Source organism: Aulostomus chinensis, chromosome 11 (genome assembly GCF_037954235.1).
Source record: "Aulostomus chinensis isolate RoL2024-O1b breed Wild chromosome 11, RoL_Achi_v1.0, whole genome shotgun sequence".
Taxonomy (NCBI): Eukaryota; Metazoa; Chordata; class Actinopteri; order Syngnathiformes; family Aulostomidae; genus Aulostomus; species Aulostomus chinensis.
Genome location: NC_141330.1, coordinates 12,161,232 through 12,179,574, shown reverse-complemented (window position 1 = coordinate 12,179,574; position 18,343 = coordinate 12,161,232). Strand labels below are relative to the sequence as shown.

Genomic DNA, 18,343 nt, shown 5'->3' with positions numbered 1-18,343 from the left:
TTTATTCTTTGGTTCTTCAAAGTCTGAACTCTGAGACCAAACTCAGACATTAGTCAGAGAGGTATTGTGACAGCACACAACACATGGCCCCTCAAATACCAATAAACTTGGAATAAACCACCATCAGCTCTGTCTTCTCCCCAGCTGCAAACTTTGTGTGCCAAATTTGAGAATGCCTGTCTTCATACGCAGAATTCTTACATTACATCTCAGTCAGAATTCAGACTGGAACATAAATTTGAGTATGAGTATGAGTGCTCTGCTTCATCATGAAAGCTTCATCACCCAGACAACCATGAAGCCTCAAATTGTTTGTTGTAGCAACTGCATGCATCAACACAAGCCATTTGTAGTTTCATATACAAAGCAGTTAACTGTGGCAAAAGATGAATGTTTTCACCTGAGGGTTATTGTGTCATTAAATAATGCTCATATTTCCTATCAAAGTCATTTTAATGAACTGAACTATGTTACACCAATAACCTAACATTGTGCAGTTGATTGTTTTTAATGAATATGTAACAGAAGGTGAGCTCGGTAATACAGTAATTTATCTTCCGGGTCGACGAAGCGAAGGGAGGAATGAGCAGTGATGCTGCCTCTGTTTGCTCCGCACATCAGCAGCCAAACTCCTCTCTCAGAAGAACCCCTGGCAGAGGCAGCACGTCCGCCCGCAGAGGCTGATCACACCGCATAGCGCTGCTGCCAACTGAGCCCAGTCATACACACGGTCTTTCCTGATGGATGTCTTATCTCATATCGCTTTTTGAAACTGGAATGTGCTTTTATAGCTTCGGTCCACACTGGACACCTCACGCCCAGCTTGTTTTTTGAGGTAATTGGTTTGTCTCGACGGTGGAGAGAGGACCAGTCTCTCTCTCTCTCTCTCTCTCTCTCTCTCTCCCTCTCTCCCCCTTGCCGTTAGCGCGCTAAGCTAGCTAGCCCGCTAACTTAGCTGCGATACTTTGAAGCGTATCGGTGTAGTTTTCTGCTTCGGTTGCTTGCCCGCGGTCTCTTCAGCCACAGAGGATTGGGGTACCCCGTCACTCTAGGTAAGCGAGCAAAAACCTGTGTGAAAACCTCATTCATTATTGTTGTTATTTTCTCCAGCCACCGTGTCAACCGTAGTCTGGCCGGTGGATGTAGTATGGTAGCAGCAGACTGCCGCTATGGCAGGGGGAGCTTCTTGTTGACAGAGGCACTCAAGTAACGGGGATGTGATGCGACTCAACATCAAACATTGTCACTTCCCAGCTAATTAGCCGGCAATTAGTGATGTACCACCAGTGTGAAGCATGCTAAATGGAATAATGACCGCTTTGTCGATACTGATGAGTACTTTTATAAGTCCTCTACAACTGCTAGCTGTTTTTAGTCAATGGGCCACTGCCAGTTTAACATTATCTCACAGCTGCAGTGTTTGACTGCTGGGATTTTTCCTAACGGTCCTCCCGGAGCAGTGATGAGGCACTTATTGGATGTTCTGTCTGGAAGTAGCTCAGGTTTAAAGTTGGCCATAATAGTTGCAACGGGCTATAGTTTTCTAAGTGAGCTGAGCACCCTGAGTTGAACCCGTGTTTGGTGCTGGTTGTGTCTCCTGTGACCTCCCGCTAAAGGTCAGATGATTTCGCTCAGTGTGTCACACAAGGGGAGACAGCCTATATATGACTGTCTTTCTTTGTGGGCCTTTTAGTCTTTGAGGACCCTCAATCTCAGAGGAACAGAGGTTAATTACATTTCACGTAACTCAATCACAAAGAGACCTTACATAGGGTTTGGTTGAAGCTTGTGAGGCCTGACTTGTGTATGTAGTGATAAAGAGAGTGAGTGAATGAGCAACTTGAGTGAGTGAAAGAAGAGGGAACCAGTGAGCATGCATTAACAGCGTTGTAATTATCTCGAAAGATAAGAAAATGGATTCACTATCAATCCTGCAAGAGTTGACATTCGCAGAGCAGACCAGATGAAGATGTTTGACAGGGAGGAAGCCAAATTAAACTGTCATGTTCCTTAAAGTGAGAGCCTCAAAGTGAGAGAGAGAGAGAGAGAAAGGGAGGGAGCGTGTATCATTTATCCCGTCTGTGTGTGTGTGTGTGTGTGGTGATGCCTGTATGTGGTAATCTGTGGTGTTGCTGGATGGAGTCTGCTGCTGTATCTTTGTTTGACTGACCCTTGGTGTAGGTCAAGCATTGTCAAAACAAGAGCTGATCACCTTGATCATGTTTAAAAATGGATGTGTGTGTGTGATGCCACAAAATTACACGCACAGTTAGCCGCACTGATTTGATTCAGGTGAACACAATAACTGGACACTTGAGTTTGTCTTGATTAGAGTAGGATATTGTTAAAGAACGTTGATACAGGTATGCACCAAAACCTCCATTAGTCATTCATGAAAAATAGGTTTTCCACTCAAGTCTTTACAGCATAAAAATGAAACTTTTTATCACAACTTGAAGGTTTCTGGAAACATAATATCAATTCATAAGAGTTCTTTGGAAATAGACATTAATTGTTCAAATTCACCATGTGTCTTGTCAGTGTGCAGAATGCATAATATAATAAACGTATTTGTAAAATAGAAAATATGAGTATAGGTAAATATCAAGTGTCATATCATTTGAGGAGTAAAATACAATGTCTCGCATCTTTACAAACATTATGGTCCCCCTTGAAGTCACAGCCGAAATTTTGTGTTTGTTAAACATTGCCTACTGTCATCCCAGCTGTATTCCATCCTCAGTAATCTGAGGAATCCAGTGGTGGAGATTTTGAAGGAGCCGTTCTGGATTTGAATGCTGCTGAAGACTTAAATCCACTCTTGTTACTCAAATCAAACATGAGGTAACCGTCAGTACCTAAATAAATTCTATGCACGTTCAGTGAAGCCACGCCTTTGATGTCATAATCTCTGTAATGTTGCACTCACTGACATGCTTTATTTTATAGTGCGTGGTCATAGCACTCAACAAACCAGATGAGAGACCGCTATCTGCTGGGATGTAACAGAGTGTTTTAGTCAGCCATGTGTAATGTCAGACATCCAGTTACCAGCTGTACTAGATCTTAGCATACCACATGTTTATTGAGTCGCTGACACTTATGAGATGAACTCTCAATGTACCAAGATTTGGTATAGAAAGACAAGGAGTTTTTTTCTAAAGCTTTGCATTGTTGAAGCAAAGTGGTTAGTGGTACAAAGAACCGAAGCTCGGTACTCGGCCGTGTTCGTGACCTGGATTGAATATGTGTCATGCTCAGGAGGACGTTGCCTCAGAGCTGTAAATCTGAACTCAGCCCTGTGTTGAGGCATGACTATCCAGCATTGGAAGGAAATGAATCATGTTCCTCATTTCAAGGCCGTGGAGTCGACATGATGTGTTTCCTGCTCCGTGTGTGTTCAGGCCTCAGCAGATCTGCCTGTCTGTGTGAATGTTTTATAGACTGAACGATTCATCAAGAACATTATCTGGAGATGAATCTGCTGTGAAACTGTTTGGATGCAACCTATAACAACAACAAAACTCTGTGCGTGCGTGCGTGCGTGTAAATGTGACACTGTGGTTTCAGCTCCTGTAAAGAGCATGTAAGTAATCGTTTGTTTCTTCTCCATACAATCATAATACAAGTGGTAAAAATCACACTAAGTGCTTACATTGGAATGCTATAGTTTTTACACAAGTCACAATTTTCAAGTAAAAATATCTATCATTTGTTGTGATGTGTTTTTAATTACTGTTTTATATGGTGACTTCTTTCAATGCCTTTCCTGCTGAGGCTGCGTAAATTGAGGTGAACAATGTGCAGGTATATATCTTTGATGTCCACTTAGATTGAGTGTATTCATAAGTGTGTGTTTGTGTGTGTCATTGTCATGGATGGCGTTTGGTGTGTTTATTCCTCTGAGCTGGTCTGGAACAATAGCATCATTCTGGCTCACGTCTCCGAAGGGACGCAGCAGCATTCGGTGTTCCCGGCACTCTTGTGTTCCAGCAAGGCTTGGTGTAGGATTGGGTTTCCCCTGCCACCTGGAGCTCAGAGCACAGGAATGCCATTGTCGCCCACTCCACCCCCACCTCACGCCTCCTGACTATGGATGATTCAGACCAGCATGCAGTTTGCATGTGTACATATACAAAAACATGCATGCACACACATATACTATGCACAATGAGCTCATGCAACCCACCTGTCCCTAAAATTAGGTCACCCTTTGTTACATTGTCATTGCTTATATAAATAGACAACGAAACATCTGACATCTGCAGCTACTGAGCGCTGCCATTAGCTACAGAGGGTGACGCTCGGCAGGGTGGCTGCTGAGTATTTTTCAGTTTGAAAACTCACTGAATAACTGACAGCTGAACTTATAGTTATACTCTTTGTACTGTTGTTCAAGTTTAGATTTCAATCCACCTAAGGACAGGCATGTGTGAAGTAAGTGAGAGGTGACTGAGAATGAAACTACTGATCTCCTCAGTGGGTGATTGACAGAATCAACATATTAGATCTGAGAGGGTGTTAACTGTTCTGTAAAGCGCTAAGTGAGTCTGAAAGTGGGTTCATTGTCAGGGCACTGATAGCAGGACGGCTCAACTGGCTAGTGTTTCAACAGGAAGAGGGACTACAGTGAGCGTCTGCTGTGTTAGGTCTTTGGGAAAAGGAATTGTGGTCGACAGTGCCCATTAGGTGACTGTGATGTTTGTGCACCAGTGCAATATGTAAGGAAAAACACAAGATCAACTCTTCCTCAGGTGACCGAGAATGTCGGATTGCATTCTGGGTCCAACATGGGGTTTATTCAGTACAGATTCGTCACTGTACAGCAGGTGTGTCAGAGCTGGAGAATTTGTTTGGCCACTCCGGACACATGCAGTTTGCCCTTGACTTGTGTGTCTCTACTGTGGATTCAAATTACATGTATTTCAATGGTTGGTTATGTGTTTTAATCATGGTGGTTGTCATGCTCGACTGTACTGAAGTCTTAACACACAAAGTTAACACAGTTATGTCAGCTTACTTTTAAATTCTAAGATTAACCTCATCCATTGTGGCCTGGTGTTAGTGGTTATCATACTAATGTGATGATGTGATATCAGATCAAGACAATGTCATATTTTTTCAAATTTTGCTTGACATTATGAACAGTTTTGTGTCAGACGTCCTGCCTCACTCAATCTGCTCTGTGCTATAGCTGGGGTCAACAGAGTCACGCTCATGGAGGGGGAGTACAATATGTCTGTTGTTGTGATACATTAAGGGCCAAGGGATGTTTTAGTGAAGCTTTTATCAGAGTACATTTGGACACGCAACGTTGTGTGAGTACTCGTTTCACTGAGTAAATTTATTGACTTTAGCAGACCTGTTGAGGGCATGACTTTACAATGTTATTACTTGAGCATATTTGTCTCATGCTCTTGGCACTACCCTTGAGGGTTTAGTAGTAATATGCATCATAGATTTGCATAAAGCAGAACATAAACATATGCATATATAATAATTCTTTGTTACACATTGATGTAGGCAAGTTCTGCTTTCTGTTAATGTGCACATGGCAGTTTCATCAGGCACCTTTTTAATTGCTGTGAGTTTGCATTTTTTTGGATCAGTATTTATCCGTGTACACTTTCCTGTTTACACTTATTGGATATGAATACGTTTTCTGTGGTTGTTTTTTCTTCCACTTTCGTTACAGAGACATTTATAGGCTCTACTGCCAGAGTATAAGCCAGCCAGCATTTGTCATTATGACCTATTTTTGCAAATTAAAAAGCAGCCTTCATCAGTAACCTGCGTCAACCACATCATGGTGTGACATCTAACTTGTATTGAAGTAATAATAAATAATGACAACCTGGTTATATCATACTATGTTTGTTTATATACTGACTGACAGAGTTACTAGTGGACTGTGAGTAGTTTACCGCTGAGGCGAAGCAGCAACATGTGAGATCCAGTTTTAATAGAAGAGGGAGGGGGCCAGATTAGGGATGTTCGATCCTGGACTTTTGCTGATATTTTATAACTGATTTGCCTGATCATTGATATTTGCTGATGCCGATATATTTGTATAAAAGCACAAAACAAGTTTATATACTAGTAGAATTTTGTTCATACTAAACAACACCTCAACTAGTTGAATTTGAAAGTTTTCTTTTATTTCCAAAAGTTTTTGAGAAGTCTGTTGTCCATTTTTGCTTCATCATAAATAACAACAATGAGCAAAACTGAGGCTGAGGCTAATCTTGATTTGTTGTGCTGATATTAATTGTGATTTTTGGATCAATATGAATGTATTGGAAAAAGGACCAGTATTTGGCAATAACAATGATGGGCCAATGTTATCATCCGTCCTTAGGCAAGATGGTTTTGCACAGCACACGCTGTGTTTTTACTAGAAAGTTCTCATGTTTGAGAGTGACAACAAGATGAGTCATGGCAGCAACATTTTGGAGTTGATGCGGACATTGAAGGAGCTACAAAATACACAACGTAACAATTTAGAGTGTCATACCAAACTGTTTAAAAAAAAGTTCAATACACAATTCTTTTTTGTCCCACAGGGCAACGAAAGTTCTATTAAATGCAGTGTATTTAATGAGAGTGTAGTGCGTGCATATACACATGCATGGATGGCTCATTAGCTCGAGGCTTGCTGAGAAGACAACAGGCACTATCACTGTAGTGACCATGAATGACAACAAAACGCAGTAGGGATTATGTTGATGTCATTTACTCATTTCAGCTCATGTTGGGAATGTTTTTCTTCTCAGTAATATACAAGTCAGATTTAACTGAAACTGAACTGAATTGAAACTCAAACTTTCACCCAAAAACCACAATACAAAACCCAACCTCGGCCTTGCTGAACTGTTCCACCCCTACCGTCCATTTGCTTCTCTCCTGTTTTTTTTTGCTTACACATACTATATTTTATTGGAGTCAGAGTCCCAGTAAAGCAGTTCAATAACATATTTTCTTTTCCTATTACAAGACAACAGGACAAGTATGAAACTGACTGAGAAGCAGCTCTAGTAACACTACATATTAACCACCAGCGGTCTCATCACAGAGAAAAGCTACACACGGAACTGAGTAGCTTTATAATGCACAGATCATTCACTCTTCCATTCAGTCTGTGTCGGCCGCTGCTGTGTGGAGTGAATGTTCTGCTCTGCCAATCTTGGAACAGAAGAGAGATGCGTGTCTCCTGCGGGGAGGTTCTGGTGACGGTCTTTTGTAGAAAGTCACTGGAGTCTGTCCGCCAGCCGTGTTTTGTTTCAGCTATAGCTTACAGTAGAACTTAGCATCCTCCACTGGGATGCTTTGTGAAGCGCAACACCTAGTAGTAAAAGTCAGAACACTGGACTAGACATGTTTAGAGCTTAATATTAATCCAGTTTGAACGTTTTTACACCAGAATTGTTTCTCTGATGAAATAGTTGGATTCTGCTAGTTCTCAGTTCACTGTAATGCAGGACAGGTGTTATGGCATTTTAATGGTACAGCTTTGTTTATGCCCTCAACCATGAGAGAGGAGCCACACAGCATGAGTGTAAGCATTGCATTGCCTGCTGGGGATTGGAGTGCAGCCCATCATGGGCGACATGTAAATGGGCTACTAATTATAGATGGGAAAATTCATACTAGTGTACTTATTATAGCCTCTATGTTGGTTGGTGGATGTAGTATTGTTGATTACTGAAACTCACTCGGGATGCTGATAGCCCCTTTAGCTAGATCAGATAGTGAAGATATACTGTAAGTGGTTGATCCTCAGACAAAATGAGAAAACCAGAAAACAGAAAGAGATGAGAAGGAGAGAAACAGCCGTGAGCAGCATTTAGCAGTTTTTTTTCCTCTCAGTTTGAGGTCTGTCACTTTCAGTAGTGGTGTGTGTGTCTGTGTGTCTGTGCATGTGTGTGTATGTATTTGCTTTGCGTGTGTGTTCTCTGGCTTTCCAGTGGGACACATTAGGGGTAGATTTACATAGAAGTGGGTCATCTGGTGCCACCAGGGAACCTTGCTTGCTCCCTGCTCCCTTTCTGGTCCAAGCCAACTAAAGGCCAAGATAAACCTGTGTTTGTGTTTATTTTTCATTAAATACTGGTTGCTGTAAGTTTTACTCAAGAGATTATACACAGTTTATACATATGAGCAGAAAACACATGACACCACACAGCTGTCATTCATTGACTCAATATGTCCCTAGCTTGTCCACTGCACTTTGAGTCATCATAAATAGCTTTGTTGGAAACAGGGATCTTATGAAGCTGTTAGACTAGACACAGCAGTAAGCCTAAGCAATGGTGCCGTCATCAACTTCATCTTGGACCTACAGATGACTCAGAGCCTGTCACACTCAGTGTGTCCCAGCCCGATAGACATAATGTTTCTGCTGGCATAATGATAAGGAAATAGGATTTAACCCAGTATTCAGCTGAGGTTTATTTCATCTCCAGGCTGCAGTTTCTTGTTGTCTGCATTGGTTCTCAAGGACTTCAAAGTCTATTTGTGTCAAAATTTTCTTGCTTACGACCTGACATTGTTGAGTTGAGATGAAGGTGAATGATATCATAAGTAATCATGTTTGTAAGTACAGTTTGTGTCTCCATGATGAAGACCACACGTTTCCACCCAAAAGAAATAAAAGTTTCTGGTTTAAAAGAAATGCACCTCCATTGGGTGTTGGACATTGAGAGTCTTCACTGAACCCTATGTTGCTGTGACTTCCCAAATCTGACATTTGTAGTCGTAGTTTATAGCCATGCTGTGCTGAGCCAGGCCAGGTGTGAAATTGGGCAGGTTTTCAAGTGGTCAGCAGAAACACTTCTGTATATTATTTATTCTCTTCCTCCAAAATATGGACAGCTCCACCACTTCCTCTGAAAAGACATGAGGACAAACATCCAGGAAGAATTCAAACCTGTGGTTTGTTATTGTTAGAAAACGAATGTTAACTTATCAGCAATTGAATGATTAAAAGCTTTTATTTTTCCCAGTCTTTATTAGGGATGCAGCACTGAAGCATTTAATACACATGAACTGCAGTTATTATAAAGTTGTATTATTAGATTATGTGTATCTGCCATGTGTTCAAGACACACACACACACACACACACACACACATACACACGATAGTTCATTATGACAGCAGAGTTCACATAGAAAGGGCAGAGTAGAGTACAGGCACCAGCACAATGACAGTGATTCATGACAGCAAAACATAACAGCGAATATGTTTATTGATGGTAGTTTTTCATGTCAGCTCAGTTTAACTGTCTCTGGGATTTACTGTCATTTGATGGGGGTGTTTTTCTTTTATTATTTTCAAAAAGTAACCATAACCCAAGAAAACGTAATACAAATCGGACCGTGGGTTTGCGGGACTATTGCACTCAAAATTCTTTCAAAATTAGGAAGAGCTGGGTAATAAATTGATGAGAAGTCATTTAAAATTTATGGTTAAAGCGGGTTTTTTAAAAATGAGAGCAGATTTTTATCAGGGGAATTATGGAAGGGAACAGCAACCGCTAACCATCTCTAAAATTGTAAATCAGCTGTGGGGAAAAAAAAATGAAACGTCAGTAATCAATTAACAATTATCTTTTATCAACTAAAACAAACATTTTATTATAACACATTTTTTTCACTATATTATGCTGCCCTTGCTTACCCTCACAGTAATGGGATGCTTATTACACCAATGATCAAATTCTATTTCCTACAAGCTGTTAACGCCTGGTTATATTCATTTAATTTTTGTTAGCTTGAAAGAATTCCAATTCAATTCAATGCAATTCAAGTATTTCACATCATCTTGAAGGCCGGGTTGATAAATAATACTGTGTACTTGTGTAGTGTAACACTGTTAAGTGACCTTAAATATTTGAATAGAGCGGAATAATATGGCTCAGGTTGATCACATTGAGTAATGCTACACTCTGGGTTCAGCTTAGCTTCAACAATTCCCTGCTTTGTGAGAAGGAGTGTGCTGTTCAATGCGTCCGTATGTTGCTCACAGCATCTGTTTCACTCTGAGATATGACCCGACAGGAAAAGACATAGTTTCCATGGTGACAGCTCTGCTCCTTCCCCATCCCCCTCACACTCTCCATAGGAGGAAGTGGAATACGTCCAATTTGTGCTGACTCGGGGAGAAACAACTCTGTGACATGCACATACACTCTGAAATCTGTAGTTATTTGGAATAATTGCTTGTATGTCTGTTTGTGGAAAATGTTTTAGATTTAGCTACACAATTCTGGTAAAACTGAGATCTTGACTGTCTTTTATGAGTCTCTAGGACACCATTGTTAAGCTTTTATTCCATCCACAATTTAATTTTCGATTTATTGCAGTCCAATATGCAGATAGTCCCATGAATATCTCACACGCAGCTACACACAGTTCTAATTTCTCAAGTCATCGAATGTTTTCTCATGCGTATTTACAAAATAATTACCAAAAAAACTGCAAGTAAATGAGAACTCGGCCTGAGCCAGATGTGCTCTGCGTGCTGCAAAACACAAAGGCCTTGTTCAATTACATAGAAGAGAGTTGGTTCTCACTGTTTCATCTGTTGTTATGCAAACCAGCAGCAGCACCTCCAGCAGTTAATAAGAGCTGCTTTAGTCCTGTGATCTCAATATTTCTCAAGTCTGCTCTCTACTCATCATGATGCAGCCATTAAAATCTCTTGTCAGGCTCATGTATGATTCCGTTGTTTGGTTTGATCTGAACAAATTCATTCAAAGTGAAGCATTTGTCCTACGTCCTCCCCGATTTAAACTTCATGTAAAGTTTGAGCAGGAATGAATGGTAACTGAAAGGACAGTTGTGGCAGAAGAGTAGGAGGTGTTTGTCCTCTACATTTGACCCAACGTTACTATTGAAGAGCGATTAGTAGCCACAGTGCAGTGTGAGTGGGGATTAACGCTACTTCTGAAGACTGTGTCTGGAGGCTCCAAGGAGACCCACATCTCAGTCCTAGTAGCAAGGTTCCCAGGACCCTTTGCTGTGAGGCGACACAACTAAACTGTGTCGCCACATCCACAGAGCTGCGAAATCGAAAAAAAAGCCTGGAGAGGATTTATAGAGATTTGTGACTCGACTCTCTCTGCTCTTGTTCAAAAAGGGATCTCTGTTGGTTCCTGGCTAACTACTGTTAAAGGGTGTATTCAGTTTCATCTTTGGGCATTCACATGGAAAACTTATGTAGTTAAACTAATATATGGTCAAAAGAAGGACCTTGGTGTGGGAAAATGCGGTATCATGCACAATGCTGATTAGTAGTGTCCCAGATTATAAAAAAATGTAAAACCCTGATCAGCTGATTGGTAAACTAAGCGTTATTTATCAAATTCCAAGACTGAGCAGTTAATTTGGAGTCAGTGCCAGCTGAAATGCTCCCTGAATGTTTCTCAGTTCTCTGACTTCATTAAGTCTCCATCGAAAACTCTCCAAGGTCTATTACCTGCAGCTCATCTATCATTCATATCTGTTTTGTTTTGGGGTTTTTTGCCATGTAAAGTCGGGTCTCATGAAATTCACTTTTGTGAATGTTATTGATGATGATAATGGTAATTGGAGTCAGAGCATAACATTTTGCTAACCTCAGCTTCTGAACTCATTAGCTATATAGGGATGATACCAAAGATTCTTTACAGTACATATCTATGTCCAACCCAAGGATGATCTGTCTTGTCTCTATTATAAGGAGCTGGGAATTTGTGTCAGTTACCTAAATGATATTTAAAAACAGCTTTAGAAGCCTAGCTGTGAACAGTTTTCTTGCAGTTGTGCTTTCTCTGGAACTACGTAATTCCAAGATTTATTCTTCACATTTTCTTTCTTCGAAAAAAAATTGAACACAAGTCTTCTCATTGCATCATAATATCCCAGTAAAGCCTCTGCATTTTCAGTTAGTGCTATTGTTTTTTAAAGGAAATCCTGTAGTTCTGCTGGAACTGACGACCATACAAGGATGATCATCTCAAGAGCTGGCATGTTTTAGGGTCAGTGTCAGAATTCTGTAATTTTGTGCAACCCTAGCCATGAAAAAAACACAGACAAGCTCATTATTCTCAGCCCCTTTAACATAGAAAATTTACACATGGTCACTGTTAATGTAAGATGAGGACATTGCATGCTGCATGGAATTGCTAGGAAGTCTTTCCTGGCTGGATTGGGAATGTTGGCGGGAGTGTCTGAGCACACAGCTGGGGGCGTGCACACAGTTAAGCCTGATCCTGTTAACATGACTACAGACCAGAGCACAGCAGGGGAGATATGGAACCAAGAACAAATCACAAGTCTCCAGATGTCAGAAAGGCACATTGAGATAGATGAGAATTGAGCTCAATCTGGTCTATATAAGCAATCAGTACCTGGAGCAGGGAATGTACACTGTGTGTATATTGTCATCTCTGTCGGCCTGTTAATGGTGGTCTACTGGCCTGTGCTCTTTTTCCTGTGCTCTCTACTCACTGTAAACAGGAAGCAGTTATCTCTCTCTCTGTTACCCTTTCCTTACATCTATCCCTCTCTCTGTGTCTCTTGGTCACTATTTTCTTCCTCTGCCTACCTTCCCTCCCTGCCTCCCTCTGTGAATACATACTGTATATCTAGAAAGTGACAGGTCCCCAGTGCCCAGTGCATGTCCCTATTATGGGAAGCAAAACAGGTTGTTTTGAGAGGCTTTTCATCCAGAATAAATGTGACATGGTACCACGTTCAAGTAGGTTGCACAAGACTCCTCTTACCTATTTTCTCATTGCTCTATTCCTGGAATTCCTGTTTTTCCTTCCTTGGCTTCCCCTGGAAAGTTGTCTGAAGTAGTGATCTATGGCTGTAGTTGATGTACTGTTGTCTCCTTTTGTTGTACACTGTACAACAAATGTTGATGTTTTCTTATTTTGTTGCCTTTCCTTGGGTCTAGATTTAGCATCGATATGGTGTTTGTGCGTGCATAGGTACTGTATGCCCCACAGGGTCTTCCTTTCCCATAACACTGGAGACATGAGATGTTTGACAGGACAGGAGGTCAAAAGAAGGGCTGTAGGGAGGAGGATGAGGAGCGGAGGTGCAGTTGGCACCGTATTGGTACTGTTTGTTGTTGCAAAGACCAAAGATGTAATCTTTGATCTCCCTCTGTTACAGCATATGCTACAGGCAGAGTCACATAACACACACACAAACCCTGGCTAGGAACCAAACACACACACACACACACACACACACACACACACACACACACACACACACACACAAAACATTGTTCTCATAACAAGCTATCATACGGTCTTAGAGAAAAAGAACTTTCTCCCTGTCTACCCAGTTTCTCCTCTCTCCTCAGTGCCTTTCAGTGTCTCCAGAGAGGGAGTGGAACAGTTAGGTTTAATGCTTGGCCATGGCTGGTTGGTCACACTGCTTCATGCTGTGCTCAGGGAATTGTGAAGGACTGATTTGACTGCTAGTTTTAGCTCGGCTCACAGTACCCTCCAGACTGTTCTGAACAAAGGCTGTTGTAGCGCCTTCAACCTTGTTTGGCTCAAGTCCCGCTTTGAGCTGTTAACGATTTAGCACGGCAACATTAGCTTGCAAAGTGTTATGTGGGTGCAAATGTACACAAACACATGATGTGAGAAGGGATTTCTGCTTGTAGATTTGCGCTTGCTAGGATAGCTTTCTTCATTTGTCCACTCATGACCCTTTCTCACCTCTGCTTTTTAACTGCCTCTGGTCCCCTGGATTCAAGGATTACGTCGACCCAGACTGAATGGAAAGAGAACCGCTTGGGAGAAAAGTCAGACTTTCTGGGGTTAAAAACAGGGAGTGTCCTGTTGGGATAGAGAGATTGAGGCAGCAGCAGGGTTGGTGTGGACCCAGCCTTTTTGGCTGCAGAACCGCATTCTGCGCCTTGGTTCACAACTAGTCACAGCTTGAGTGGGGAGAAGTAGGGAGGTGAAAAAAGAGGGATGGTAATGACTGTAACAAGAAAAATAGATATACAGTACTCCCAATGTTTCCTCTACCAGTATAAAAATGAATTTGTGTGGACAGTACTTTTTTTATATGTGTAGCTATTTTAATTACACTGTTGTAGATAGATTGAGTTTTCTAGCATTAAAAATCCAAGAACAGTGAAATGTGTCTGATATCATGTTTTGTTTTACTCCCATTAACATTACTGCAACTGCTGAATTGAATATTTAATCCTAACAATACTATGAATGTATTCCTCCTCAAAACTGGTGCGTGCGAATTCTAAAAGAGACAGAGAGACTATTATTGTAGGAGGGTGATGCGAATGTCACTTATCCAAACTTAACAACAAAGTTAACAGTTAACACTGTGGTACTGAAACCCATTGTAAAATGATCCTCTTGGGTTAAACTGTTAAACTGTAGTATTGTATTCTGCTTGATTTTGTGAATAGACTCCTCATTTATTTAGCTTGCATAAACATGTTGTTGCACATTGCATCTCAACAATTCTGTTTTTAACTATGAATTAAAATGAAGACCTCTAAAAATGAGGCATTTGTTGCTTTCCTCTTCCAGAAAAGACTCTTGAGCTCTCTTGAGTATGTGTGTGAGGTGAAGCCATCTCTCTTGGTTTTAGTTTTTAGCTCCTTGGCATCATTACGCATTCAAAACAATTTGATAACATGAAAAAAAAACCTTCTTTTTAAAGCGAGGAATCTTTCTATATTCCTTTTTCCTTAAAAGAGTCTAAAAAGTACTGGATTGATAAGAAGTGTTAAAGTAACATGGTCTTATGTGTGTTGGCCTAAATAATGTAGTATTCTGGCAAGCTCTCTGTTTTGACAGGGTCCATTTTTGTTCTGCATTACACACTCTTAGAAGAGTAACCTCATCATTGAGGCATCCCATCGCGATCCATGACTGTAAGTGCAGAGGGTTTGTACTTGATTCTGCGGCATTTATGAATGTATAAAGTGAGGTCGTTGAATAGTCACATGTTTAAACTACTTTGGGTTTTTGTACAGGCCTGTGGTCATGTTGACATTTAATAAGAGAACAACTGTGACAGCCCAGGTTGAGGAAAAGCTGAAGTATTTGTCATTTGAACACCACTACACTGCTGGAGAGGTGCCCAGTGAAACAGTTTCTCTCATTCATATCTTAAATTTGGTTTATTTGTAAACAGTTTTTTTTTTTTTACAGGATTGCCACATCATTTTGTTGTGGCTTCACGGTTTTTCCTCCTGAACAAACATCAGTCATCAAGTGAATACAGAATGAGACAGACAAAAAGCAGAACAAGTAGAGGAAAAGGTTGATCTGCTGACAGATATAGAGATGTGTTGCTATTTGAACTGCAGTGTGTGTGTGTGTGTGTGTGTGTGTGTGGCTTTGAGTATTTATAGAGGCTCTTACTTGTCCTGCTTCCAATTTGCAGGTGGATTACATTCCACTCAAAGTTTGTGGAGGTTTGTTAGAGAAAAGAGGAAAAGGGATTGATAGACAGTTGTTAGGAAGGAGACGGCGAGAAAGGTAGGGAAGAGATGGGGAATGATGACTCACCCAGGAGGAGACAGGCAGACGTGTTTGGTGACCAGAACTCTTCACGTATTGAAGCATACCTGCACTGCAGTACAACCCCCTCACACTCACTAACTCAGGAGTGTGTGGGCTGGCAGGAGATTTATGGTATGGCTCTTCTTGTAATACAAACTCAACACCACACACACACACACACACACACACATACACGCTGGCTGGAAATATGAAGTCCCGGTAGACCAGAATGATGACTTGGCTTAAAAGTAGGCCAAGGACTAGATTAAACACACACGCGCACACGCGTGCACACACACACACACACTGAGTCATATTCACTCTCATCTTCATTCTCTCTGCGGATTTTTCAAAAATAGCAGATTAATCCAGTGAAATGAGCAGTTCTGAGTTCGTCAGTTGTCCATCACTCTTGCTTCATCCCTCTGTCTCCTGCCTACAGCTTCTTTCATCTGCTCCCCGACAGGCAAAGAGAGTCTGTGTTTGACCTTTAAGTGTGTGTGTTAAAGCAGGGAGGATGATGGATTTATAACACAATACTGAGAGATGGAACACTGACTAGCTGGTTTGTAATTTTAAGCATTCCAAAGTAAACTATTCAGACACATTTGACTGAATTAGGATGATGATGCCGATGATGATAATGATACGTTTCCACTGATAAAGGGAAGTGTTGAGGCAACTGGCAACATACCCACTGATACTGTGTTAAGAACTTAGTGAATATGTGAGTGTTATTATTGTGTAAGTACAGTCAGGAAATGTGTTTCAGGCAGTTGAGTAGCAGCGTCTCTTTGGTCTTCCTGTAATTGCTTTGTGGCTTCACGTCCCTGAGGTCTGTGCATATGTAACACACTTGGTCTAGGGCTTTTAGAACAGGCCACTTTCCACTGCAGGATGTCCAGGCACTCGCCAGATGGTGCAAAGGTGTTTTACAGGCCCTTTCAGCCTGGTTCCATAGCGGGGCTGGATCTTCAGCAGTGTCAGTCACATAAGTGTGGATGTAAGAGTTGATATCATATTTTATACAGCTTTAAGTCTGAGCTGGCCAAAGCAGCATTTAACTAGCTAAAGAAGCAGAAGTAGAGCAAAATGGAGCATCAGGGGTCCCACAATTGATATGTAGTCACTAATTTGGCACACTCAGAATTTAATTTGCAGTCAAAGCTTTTGCAGATTTATTACATCAACTTGTGGATCATTTCCAGACCAATTAACGTTGAGCCCCAGCTAGCAGTTTTTCAGAGCAGTTTTCCTCTGCAGCAGGTACTCCCCAGGAAAAAGAGACTGAGGGAGATGCTACAGGAGCATGGGTGGGGCGACACGTACAAAGGTGTTGAATGCCTAACGTGTAATGGAACACCACCTATCCATACCCTTCCATGTAGTTTAACTGGGATGTTTAAGATGTACCAGGCAGGAGACACACGGGTATTTCTGGTATAGACTCTCTGTTTCAAGATGTCTGTGCAACTCCTTGACATGCATGCTGCCTTGTGTCATCTTTAGCAAAACAGTACTCATTTTGCAAAAATGGTCCAGTTAGGGTGTTTTGGTGTCTTAATAGAGTGTTAAAATGATATACGACATGTAAATTATTGATGGGAAAAATTTTCATTTACACACATACGATACTGATATATAAGTGTAAAACAGATCAAGTAGGGCTCTGTTTTTAATCTGTGTCTCTTGTCTCTTCCAGGGAGCATGTTTGAGTGACGAACAAAGAAGGAAGTGGGATCTCTGAAGCTCCACCCTCTCTGCTGGTGGAGCACCCTGCACATCTGATCCCTTTCAGTCACTTGGACAGGTATGAATCCAGAACATCTGGAGTTATATGAAATAGAGCATCACTTCAAGGCAGGCATAACATTGAGGTCATGCTCCCACCAGTTGTCTCTCTTGCAGTGACATCAGCACCTGGTTGATTGACTTGACATTGGGTATTAGACTCTCTCACAGAGCTGTGGGCTGCTTTTCTGCATTGAATCTTAGATTGTTATTTTGCTACATCAGTCACATTAACTCATGCACCGTAAGAAGATTTTGATTAGAACAGCCACAAAGGAGTAATACTGGTGCCAGCTAATGTCTTGACTAATTTTGTCATTTGGTTGAGAAAAAAATTAGGGTAGACTGCTTAAGTGGTTTGTAGGCAGGGAAACCATGCTGCGATGCCAGAGCCTGGTAAATCAAAAAGAAGAGTGGGAGTAGCTGACATACAGAAGAGGCCAGACACACTGACACGAGCCTTGCTGGGTCAAGCAGCTCAGACTGTTTGGAGTCTTATCTAAACTGGGTGTGTGTTTGTGAGTGTTTACTCCAATTAACACAATCTGGGGTGCTATGTTTATAGTATTAATTATTTTAATATCCTTTTTTTTCCTTTGATTTGTCAGGTGTGGAGTAATGCTATGTTAAATGAGCAATTACAGTCCAGAGGGATCCCACAGTTCATAGAGGCATGATATTTTGGTTGTATGCGCAAACATTTGTTATTTATGTACTTTATTTCAATGCATACATGCATGTGTGTATCTGTAGTTCAGTTGTGCAGTCAGTGTGCTCTCCAAGAGACCACCCCCTGTGACATTAATATGTATTGATTTTGGCCGAAATTGCCCGAGTGATTGGAGATTGAAGTGTTTAATTCCACTTTGCGCCTGTGCCAGGCTCTGAATTGGTAATCAATTTTAGCTGACTTTTACGCCGCCGTGGGCACTTTTCTCTTCTTTTTTTAACTCTTCTCTCTCTCTGTCCTTTTCTCTCTTACTGTCTCTTCAACAAAGAAATGTAT

At 41.2% G+C, this 18,343-nt stretch overlaps 1 protein-coding gene across 3 annotated transcripts in view; it reads left to right on the top strand.

Moving 5' to 3' along the window:
- The first annotated feature begins 593 nt into the window (after positions 1–593).
- The window catches only part of galnt1 (UDP-N-acetyl-alpha-D-galactosamine:polypeptide N-acetylgalactosaminyltransferase 1), a 40,085-nt gene continuing 22,335 nt past the window's right edge, over positions 594–18,343 (top strand). Inside the window, exons 1-2 of one of the 3 annotated variants that reach the window (XM_086218564.1) lie at positions 594–835; positions 17,249–17,356. The gene's annotated coding sequence lies outside the window, so the exon portion shown is untranslated. Of the gene's footprint in view, positions 1,053–3,067; positions 3,808–17,248; positions 17,357–18,343 lie in introns of those variants that run through there. The other 2 variants (XM_086218562.1, XM_086218563.1) reach the window with 2 other exon arrangements.